A 10,619-nucleotide genomic window follows, 5' to 3' on the forward strand; every position below is an offset into this window, starting at 1 on the left:
TTGTTAAAATGATATTCTGCTGTGAAACAACCGTTTTAAATCCAGTCTTACGACAGCCTGTGCCAAATTTACAGCAGTGTGTTTGCTATTACTATCACGGTGTACCGCTTGCGAGCAAACAACATTGCAGTCAGTAAAACACATCATGGAATACTCAAACTCCCAGGGTTCCTTTCGGCACTGGGCCGCCTCTCCTCTCCTAAATTCGACACAGGTTGTCGAAAGACTGCGTTAAAATGGTTGTTTCACAGCAGAATATCATTTTAACACCACCCGGACAAACTACTGACATAAAGGAATATAATATATTCAAATCTGCGATATATAACGTTGGAAACGGGTAAGAAACCGTTTTCTCACCTTAGAGCAACGCTGTGTGACCGAGGCCCGGAGCCAGAGTCGATGGATGAGGGAACAAATGGGTCTACCTTTTGATTTGCTCTGTTGAAGTGAAGTGAGTGTTCTGCTGTGATCTGCTCCCATCCACACAGCAGCAGGGCCTGAGCACAATGCTGTGATCTGCTCCCATCCACACAGCAGCAGGGCCTGAGCACACAGAGGAGAGAGTGAAGGACACGAGCTAGACTGTCCAGCTGCCTGGATCATGGGTAACAACTCTGGCAAGGACAGCCATGGCACGACTGGTTGCCCACCTGTGTACACAAGCGAAGGCAAATACACACACACACACACACACACACACACACACACACACACACACAATGGTTTCATTTTGAAACGCGATGTAAAAATGCCTGATTTTCAAAGCTCATTTACGAGTTGCTCTGGAAAACGTTTTGGGGGCAGGAACGTAAATAACAAATAACTGGCAGGTGATTGGATGAACCATCTGTCTATCGCCGTCTATCATGGGCTCACTTCTCGCTGTCATCACACCTAAAGCCCGCCCGTAGCTGCCTCATAGGACGCTGATTGGTGCGATCGTGATGCATCGTGCTATCGAATCGTTGACAGATGAGTCATAATCCAATCGTGAGGCCAATGAAGATTCACAGCCCTAGTTGGTTGGTCCACAAAAAGTCGTATTTCAGAAATTTGCATATCTGGTCACACAGCTATTGTGAATTTGCGCTGTTTTCTTTTTTCTTTTTCTCTTGTTTTTGTTTATATTGTATGCTCTGTATGGATTATTATAAATATTAGTTTTATTTCTGAGCTAGAGCCCATATTCCTGTCTCTACCTGCACATTATCTTGTTTTCATTTAGTCCCTTTCTGTTTTTTTAATGTGCAAAAAAATAAGTAAAAATAATAAAATCTAACTTAAAAAGTCTCTCTCTCCCTCCCTCTCTCTCTCACACACACACACACACATGCACACACATGCGCACACGCACACACACACACACACACACACGCTGTGTATGGCCAGCAGCTTCTCCTCGCATGAATGCTTGGATTGTCACCCCTCAGTCTATTAAACTGTTAGACAGAATATTTTTCAGACTATTCTCTTTCTGGTTCCCACAGGCAGTACCTTGTGTTCTTCACCAGGCAGCGTCCCATTCAGTGTCTGTTTGCAAAAGAGAGCATAGTTATGTCTGTTCATTCAGCAGTGCTGGAACACCTCCAACTGCCCACTTCCACGACCAGGGATATGTAAAGACAGAAACGCATCATGTTCCACACTGATATATGGAAGTCCAAGTACTCTTTCAACACATTCAGTCAAGTTCTGATGTCTTTGTGTCAAAATACACTTATCAGCATAAATCACTAAGTGGGACTGCGATAGAGGAGAGTGTTCTATCCCCCCCTAACTGACATGCTGTAGATTGGCCCATATTCCTCATAACGCCCCAAATGAAATTCGGCTGTCTGCTATGATCGTTGGCAGGAAATCTTCTTAGCAGATGGAAAGTGACAAATCAAAAGTTAAGAGCTAATAGAAACTGTTTGCTTAACAGCTCTGTGCTAAACAGCGCTCTGTGCGCTGTACTATTGCAAAACACGCCATATTTGTATGTTCTTTCAAACAAAACTAAGATTCATCATACATCATGGTTTTCTTGCCAATGCCAATATTTCATTTATCGGCCGATACCAATGACGTGCATCACTAGTACTAAAGACACAGTCACCATGAAATGGTGGGGGGGGGGGGGACTTTTTCCATCCCTCCCCCACATGTCATAATATCCACCTGTTTAACAATAAATGGCAAAAAAACAAAAAAAAAACAATGTTTTTATTTTTTTGTATTTTTATATCACAAATCCCATTGCTTTTATTTCCTGGGAAACAGTGTTTCTTTAATGGTGACCTCATGGTGTAACAGCTGGTCTGAATAAAAATTCCAGACAATAAGATCATCACAGATTTTTGAGTAATCCTTCCCCTCCGCCCCTCCCATCATATCAAATTGCCCTTCTCTCCCTAACTGATCTCCCATTGGTTTACACTACTGGATGATCCCGCCCTGTGTTACGTCCTGCCCCAAAATCCTGTGTCAGGATGAAATACAAGATGCTCTCCAAATGCCGTTTCGTGACTTCTTTAAATCTCAGAGCTGCCATCCAGGGCCACCGTCAATCTGCCTTTACCTGCCCTGTTTTCTAACTGAAAACACTCACTCACTCTGACTCCCATTCACAGCTGCTTTACATGCTGCCCCTGACTTTCGTCTCCTGGCTGTCAGTATGCAGGGAGCCGACTGGGGTTGGGATGAGAATAGCTCCGGCTGCGAGCTGGCCGCACTGCTGCTGTAGCCCAGCAGAATACATCATGGGAACGGTTGAGTCGGCAGAATCCTGCAGCCCCGCACCGCAGGAGAGATTCCTTAAGTCTGGCCAGGTGTACATCCCCTGTGGCCTCTTTACATCTGCATGTGTTAACAGTCAGTGCACAGCATCGATAGCATATCGTCAGTGTCGGGCAGAAATTGCATACCCCCAACTCTGCTGGTTTGTTTTCTCACTGTAGCTGACAGCTGGCATTGTAGATGATGTTTCATGATCCTGGGCCCAAGCCAGACTATTAATAATGCATCAAGCATATTTCCCTCAATTCCTGGAAAAGCGTATTTTTTCCTCCTTTTTTTCTCTGAGGCACGCACGTATTTCCTGCGGGATACTGGCAGTATGGCCTACGGATGTAACCACCTCGTGGCTGCAGTGAGAGCTGCCGATAGATAAGATAGTAGATCCAGTTGAAGTAGTGTGTCTCCCCGGATCGGGCCACATGGGGGATCAGTGTGCGTTTGCCAGTCGAGGCGTTGGCAGGAGAGGCTCGTTGCTGCATCAGTCAGCTCCAGCACAGCACATGAGGCAGAGGACACTGACTGCTTGCCTCTGTGAGTGCGGTTGCATTCACCACACCCGAGTGTTTGCATCCTCTACTTAAGGAAGTTCAATGTAGGTCAGGAGCTCTTCTTCCCTGACTCTCTCTCTTTCTAACACCTCTTTCTATTTTCCTCTTCCTCCCAGGTTCTCCTTTAGATTTTTACCAAACGCCTCCCACCACGCCCTCGGAAGCAGAGCTGACCGCCATGGCTTCCCCCTCCACAGCATCATCCACCAATAAGGTGCAGCAGAAAGGCACGCCGTCGCCCGAGGCCACCGACTACAGAACCCCCGCCTCTGGCTGGGCGGTGATCAGCGTAGACGGCTTAGCCGCCTCCCCGGGGAGAGAGGGCAGTGAGGCGATGGCGATGTCGCTGCCCGGGTCCAGGAGCTCCCCGTCAGAGCAGAGCTGGCAGGAGCGGGACAGCGGGCTGGTGGTGGAGCGGGACAGCGCAGTGGCGGGGGAGGAGATGACCCTGGTTCTGCTCAGTCTGATGGAGCACTACCGGGCCTCACTGGGCCTCACACCGGGCCAGGACGTCACCACAGGAGCAGTAGGTAGGCCCTCCCTCCACATTGACACGGCTATCTGCTTTCTTTGCTTAAAGGGTCTTTAAGTGACCTATAACCTTTATTGACCTCTATTGGGAATTGCAAAACATCAGCAGAAGCTGTCTCATTTCTCTCTTGCCATCTCCACATCATATCAGAGGAAGCGGCATGAGAGTCTTGAAATGCAAATATGTGGGCAGTTTTTGCTCCAAAATTGAGTTTTGAAAGCCAGAAATCTCCGCCCCTGGCCAAGTAATTGTTGAGTCATTGGTATTGATGAGTGCAGATAATAGGGTCATCGTGCACTATGGGCTTTTACAGCCTCAACAGCAGCGACGGATGACAAATGCTGTATTCTTGCGATTCCCGAGTTGGGAAATCGTGCGTCCGACTTCGGTGTGTTCATGATCTTGAGCTTTTAAGTTGTAATATGGAAACAACATGGATGCTAAAAGAAGATGTGTTGTAGTTTCTTGCTCAGAGCGTTTAAACAACACGCTGAAGCTCTTTCTAGTTTTTGTGTGACAACAAAGAGCAAAGGAGACGGTCGAGAACCTCCCCTTTTCTCCCCAATTGTACCTGGCCAATCCCCCCTGCTGTCCCGGCTGTTGCTCTACCCACTCTGCTTATCTGGGGAGAGTTGTAGACTAGCACACGCTTCCTCTGCTACATGTGCAGTCGCCAGCTGCTTCTTTTCACCTGACAGCGAGGCGATTCACAGGTAGGGCGCAGCGCATGGGAGGATCACGATATTTGCCCCAGTTCCCCTCCGCCCTAACAGGCGCCCCCCGACCAACCAGAGGAGGCATGAGTGCAGCGACCAGGACACATAGCCTTAATGTGCCTGTATGGATGCCCGACCAAGCCGGAGGCAACCCAGGGGCTCGAACCTGCGACCTGTTGGTAGGCAGGGAATCTACAGATGCACTACCCGGACGCGGGTTAGTGCATTACACAGCCTCTGCTCTGCTCCCTGTATGAATCCATGAAGTTAACCCATTACGCGGACGCGGAATTCATGATTCTGACACCACATGAATGCAGCAGCACATTCTTTCACTGCCAGCAGGGGGAGAGAAAAGTTACACACGAGAGGTTCAAATGAAGGCTTTGCTTTTCGTGCCCCCTTTTTCACTAAGCTTTAACATTTTGTCTTGTATCTGGATTAGATGATCTAGAGTTAAATGGATAAGAGGAGAAGGTTAGACTGGCTAAATCAGTGTCGTCCTTCAAATTTCTCCTGAAGACCCATTTGAACAAGTTCAAATGTTCATAACTTAAATTATATTTAACTCACTTATATTATGAACATTTTACAGTTTTACTTTCTTCACTATTGTTTCTTTTTGCCATGTACCTTTTACTGCCCAGTGGCAACTGTAGTTTGTGTGCTGTGTTGCTCTCCAGTAACTGTAATGGCTCAGTTAACAATTGTGATGAAGTTTAAAAGTTAAATCTATTTCCACACACTGCTTAATGTTCCACATCTTGGATGTTTGTGTTTGTCCTGTGTGGCAGAGCTGCTCCGGCGCTTGGTAACGGAGAGAGATGAGCTGGTCGAGGAGGTGCGCAGCCTGAAGGAGACACTGACGGTGAGTTAGAGACGAACCCTACTTCCTACTTTCTCACCCAATTACTGCATAGGTAGCTGCAAGATGGAGCTGTGTCCATGGTGCCGGGGGCGGCATACGAATTTGCAGCAATCACAATGGCCGCCAACCCTTTGCGCTCGGTTCGATCATTTTAACTGACCGGTATGTTTTCCCGTTTCAGAACATATTCCCATTGGTCGTTCCAGGTCATGTGTAAAGGAGGTTTGATCAGTCAAGGGATAATTAAAACGTGTAGAAATCGTATTAAAACTTGTCACTTCCCTGCCTGCAGAGCTGCAGTCATTCCCCGCTGCTCCTGCCACAGACACAGAAAGAGGAAATGATTCGGTAGTCTCGCTTGCCAGACTTCCCTCCCGTCCGGGAGAGAGTCTGGCAACGTAGATCTCCACTCTGGACTTGCGGAAAAAAGAAATGCTCCGTTTGGTTTAACCTAGTCTCACTTGCCAGACTCGTTTTCAGCGTGTAACAACGAGATAGCATTGTTGATGTTTCACAGCAGCAGAGGCATTTGAGATAGACAGATTCGTCACGTAGGGAGCGGAAAGGAAATTCATATATGGTCACAGCCGGTCAGTCAGAGCGGGTAGGAGCCAATGGCAGAGCTTGCAGGGGTGGGAAAGGGATTTTCTTCCGCTGGCGACTGAAATGGTCTCCACCGATGGCAGAGCTTAGACCAGCAACCTGTTTCCATGCAGCCAGACTTCTCTCCCGGAAGGGAGGAAAGTCTGGCAAGCGAGACTAATGATTCGGCCACATGTCAGCTTAAATAGATGAAATGTCAAATAAAGGAAAATGAGACACTTTAGGTCCAGGTACTTTTAATAGCAGTAGTATTCCCTTACCTCTAATGGCTATAATGATGAATGGCCATAAAGCAGCACAACTATAAAGGCACCACATCATCATATTAAGAAATGGAGACCACATGCAATTTACACTGAAGACTTGAAATTGATATACTACTGCACTGTATATGTACTGTATACACTGTACTGTACGGGAGTTTGGTGGCCTGCACAGGTGGAAGATTTCTCTTTTCTCATGCTATAAAGATTTTTATCCTATAAAGTATCAATAATAACCTCAGATACTTCATGTTAAAGGAAGGCTTTACCGATTTTCAACCCGCTTTGTGCTTGTGCATATGTGCACCTTGTGCATATGTTTTCTGCATCGAGTAATCCATGCCTGCAGAAACTCCGCCCCCGCAAGCTGGTATGAGTCATTAATGCTTGTTAAGGCTCTCCATGCGACTCTCCGTGCATGTGTGCATACAGAGAAAATAAAAAGAAACATTATCAGCCAGCCACCTTCAAGCAACATCTGTTCACTTCCTGTACAGAATGATGCGTTTTGCATCATTCTGGACACGGAAGTGCTGGAATAAAGTGCGGAGCTCTCGGTGCAGGGCAACATGAAGACAAGGTAAAGGCTGCACATCTGCACAATGACTGACATTGTAATCATACAAAGCGGGTTGAAAATCGGCAAAGCGTCCCTTTTTAAATAGTCATAGCATTCACAAGCAACGAACTGAGCCAAGGCTACTGTGTTTTCTGTTTGGATTTCTTGTGGGCCAATGCAAAGTCCTTGTTTACTGGCTGTGTTTGCAGTGGACTGCTTTATTGATGGACATGTGTGCTGGATGTTGGCTCATGTGTCAGCTGGGGCACTTCACCTCGTTTCTCTTAGCAACAAGACGAGTGTGCAGATGTTTGTGTTGGAGATGTTTCTGCCTTAGGTTCTGCATGTGCTTTTGTGTTTTTTCCATTACAACAAAAGTGGGTGTGTTGAAATTCCAATGGGTGAGTGAGGAGCCTTTGTTACAAACTCAAAAGTAATCAAAAGTGAGTTTGGAAAGCCAGAAATATCAGCACCTGGTGAAGTAATAATCATTGAGTCATTGGTATTGAACAACAACCTTATCAACCCCCCTTCAGTTGTGCTCATTTTGGGCTATGGGGAAGTAAACATTTTTTAAAGAGACGTGTTAATGGCTACAAATAGGCTGAGCTGTACAAGATGGAGTATTCAGCCTGACGATGGTTGTTCCCTCTCCTCTCCCCCGTGACAGGAGGAGAGGGCTGAGTGGCAGCAGTTCCAGTGTGACCTGCAGGTGGCGGTGTCTGTGGCGGACCGGCTGCGAGGTGAAGCGGAGCAGGCTTTGGGTTCGCTCCAGGAGAGGCACTGGGCGGAGCTGGCCCAGGCTCTGGGCAGACAGCGGGACACAGACAGAGAGCTGGAGAGGCTCCGAGTGGAGCAAAGAGACGCCCGCCGACGCCTGTCTGAAGTCACCCTGCAGGTCCAGCGAGAGCGCGCCGAGCTGGAGGCCCTGAGGGACGCACACAGGGCCAAAGACGCAACGCACCCTAATAAAGAGGCGGAGGGAAAAGACTCTGAGCAGGGCCAGACTGAAACGGACAAACAGGAGGAAAACTCACTGAAAGATGTGGAGGGAAAACCAGAAGCTGAAAGTGTTGAACAGCAAGAAGAGGGGAGCGAAGTGAGCAAAGGGGTGGATGTTAAAGATGAGCGGCAGGATCCAGAAGAGGCGAACGGGACAGAGATGCTGACAGGGAAGGGCGTGGCAGAGGCGTACCTGCGCAGCTTGGCTGCCATAGAGAAGAAGAGAGAGGAGGGCTGTGGGCCGAGAGATCCACGGAGGATCGTAATGCTGTCTGAGCGATCTTGGTGAGGCTACATGAAATGTGTGTGACCTCTGTGACAAGAAGGTATTATCAAACCCTCTGTGACAAGAAGGTGTTATCAAACCCTCTGTGACAAGAAGGTGTTATCAAACCCTCTGTGACAAGAAGGTATTATGAAACATGCAAACCTTCTGTGTTTTTAGGAGCCTGTCTCGACTCCCCCTCCCTCCCCCTGACTCCCACGCTCAGAACGGGACCTCGCAAAGCACAACACTGCCACTATGCAAGGTAAATCAATTGATGTGGAAATGTTCAGTATACTTTCATAATGATAGAAAGCCAAAGTCCCTCCCCTTCTGGTCAGGTGTGCCATGAGGTAAGGATTATGACGTTTTGTCAATTTAAAAGGTAACTTTGCAAGTAAAGAAAGTTGCAGTTTGTGATAAAACTGTTGCACTATAAGTTATAAATCAGAAAGACTACACATAACCAGTCGCGTAAGTGACGTCTCTCCCGGCAGGCCGCGTTGGTGTGACGTATATTGTGCAAAATGAGAGATGTTGATTGAGCGGTTTCATACAAAACTAAACATTACGTTTCAGTTTTACAGCAAACTGCGACTTCCTTGACATGGAAAGTTATCTTTTAAATTGACAAAATGTACATGGGGACTTCATGGCACAATTCAAACGCCACCATTCATAATTTTACCACGCTGGTTCGTAGCTGAAGGAGGAAGTAGACGCCTAGGCGGTCACTTTGGCTCTCTGGCTACGTTCCGATAAGCTAGTAGTTCCCAGCGAAGTAGACTGTACAGAGTATTCAGCCATATACTTAACATGGCTGAATACCCTGTGCAGACCACTTCGCTGGGAACTAAGTAGCTGATGGGAACACAGCCTTTATCAACATTGGCTGATGAACTAAGTAGCTGATGGGAACAGCCTGTATCAAACGCTGTATCAACATTAGCTAATGAACTAAGTAGCTGATGGGAATGCAGCCTGTATCAGATGCTGTATCAACGTTAGCTAATGAACTCAACTAAGTAGCTGATGGCAACGCAGCCTGTATCAGAATCTGATACAGGCTGCGTTGCCATCAGCTAATGTTGATACAGCATCTGATAATCAGATGCTGTATCAACATTAGCTGATGGCAACGCAGCCTGTATCAAACGCTGTATCAACATTAGCTAATGAACTAAGTAGCTGATGGGAATGCAGCCTGTATCAGATGCTGTATCAACATTAGCTGATGGGAACGCAGCCTGTATCAGATGCTGTATCAACATTAGCTAATGAACTAAGTAGCTGATGGGAACGCAGCCTGTATCAGATGCTGTATCAACATTAGCTGATGGGAACGCAGCCTGTATCAGATGCTGTATCAACATTAGCTGATGGCAACGCAGCCTGTATCAGATGCTGTATCAACATTAGCTGATGGCAACGCAGCCTGTATCAGATGCTGTATCAACATTAGCTGATGGCAACGCAGCCTGTATCAGATGCTGTATCAACATTAGCTGATGGCAACGCAGCCTGTATCAAATGCTGTAGCATTAGCTGATGATGGAGCAATGTAGAATCAGTGCTTGGTGTCTCTGAACCCTTCCAGAAAGAGGCGCCAGCCAAAGGGAGAAGGATGGATCGCATTTTACAACGGCAGGACAGCTGGTCCAGCTTTTATTCAAGTGAGCTCAAGTTTACCTACCGACCATGGCATTCTTCTGGACAATTTGATAAGTTTACTAAGGACAGCTGCTTTGTTTCTGACTGTTTTTTTTGTTTTTGGTCCAGCAGAAAAACAGGATGAGGACCCAAACTCAGACTATATTAGGTAAGTGGACATTGCATTATTTTCTTTGTTGGAAATGACAAAGCACCTCAGAACAGAACTGACAAAGCACCTCAGAACAGAACTGATAAAACGCCTCACAACAGAACTGACAAAGCACCTCACAACAGAACTGACAAAACATCTCACAACAGAACTGACAAAGCACCTCACAACAGAACTGACAAAGCACCTCACAACAGAACTGACAAAGCACCTCACAACAGAACTGACAAAGCACCTCGCAACAGAACTGACAAAGCACCTCGCAACAGAACTGACAAAGCACCTCGCAACAGAACTGACAAAGCATCTCGCAACAGAACTGACAAAGCATCTCGCAACAGAACTGACAAAGCACCTCGCAACAGAACTGACAAAGCACCTCGCAACAGAACTGACAAAGCACCTCGCAACAGAACTGACAAAGCACCTCGCAACAGAACTGACAAAGCACCTCGCAACAGAACTGACAAAGCACCTCGCAACAGAACTGACAAAGCACCTCGCAACAGAACTGACAAAGCACCTCGCAACAGAACTGACAAAGCACCTCGCAACAGAACTGACAAAGCACCTCGCAACAGAACTGACAAAGCACCTCGCAACAGAACTGACAAAGCACCTCGCAACAGAACTGACAAAGCACCTCGCAACAGAACTGAC

The sequence above is a fragment of the Poromitra crassiceps genome (genome assembly GCF_964638095.1).
Source record: "Poromitra crassiceps genome assembly, chromosome: 9".
Taxonomy (NCBI): domain Eukaryota; kingdom Metazoa; phylum Chordata; class Actinopteri; order Beryciformes; family Melamphaidae; genus Poromitra; species Poromitra crassiceps.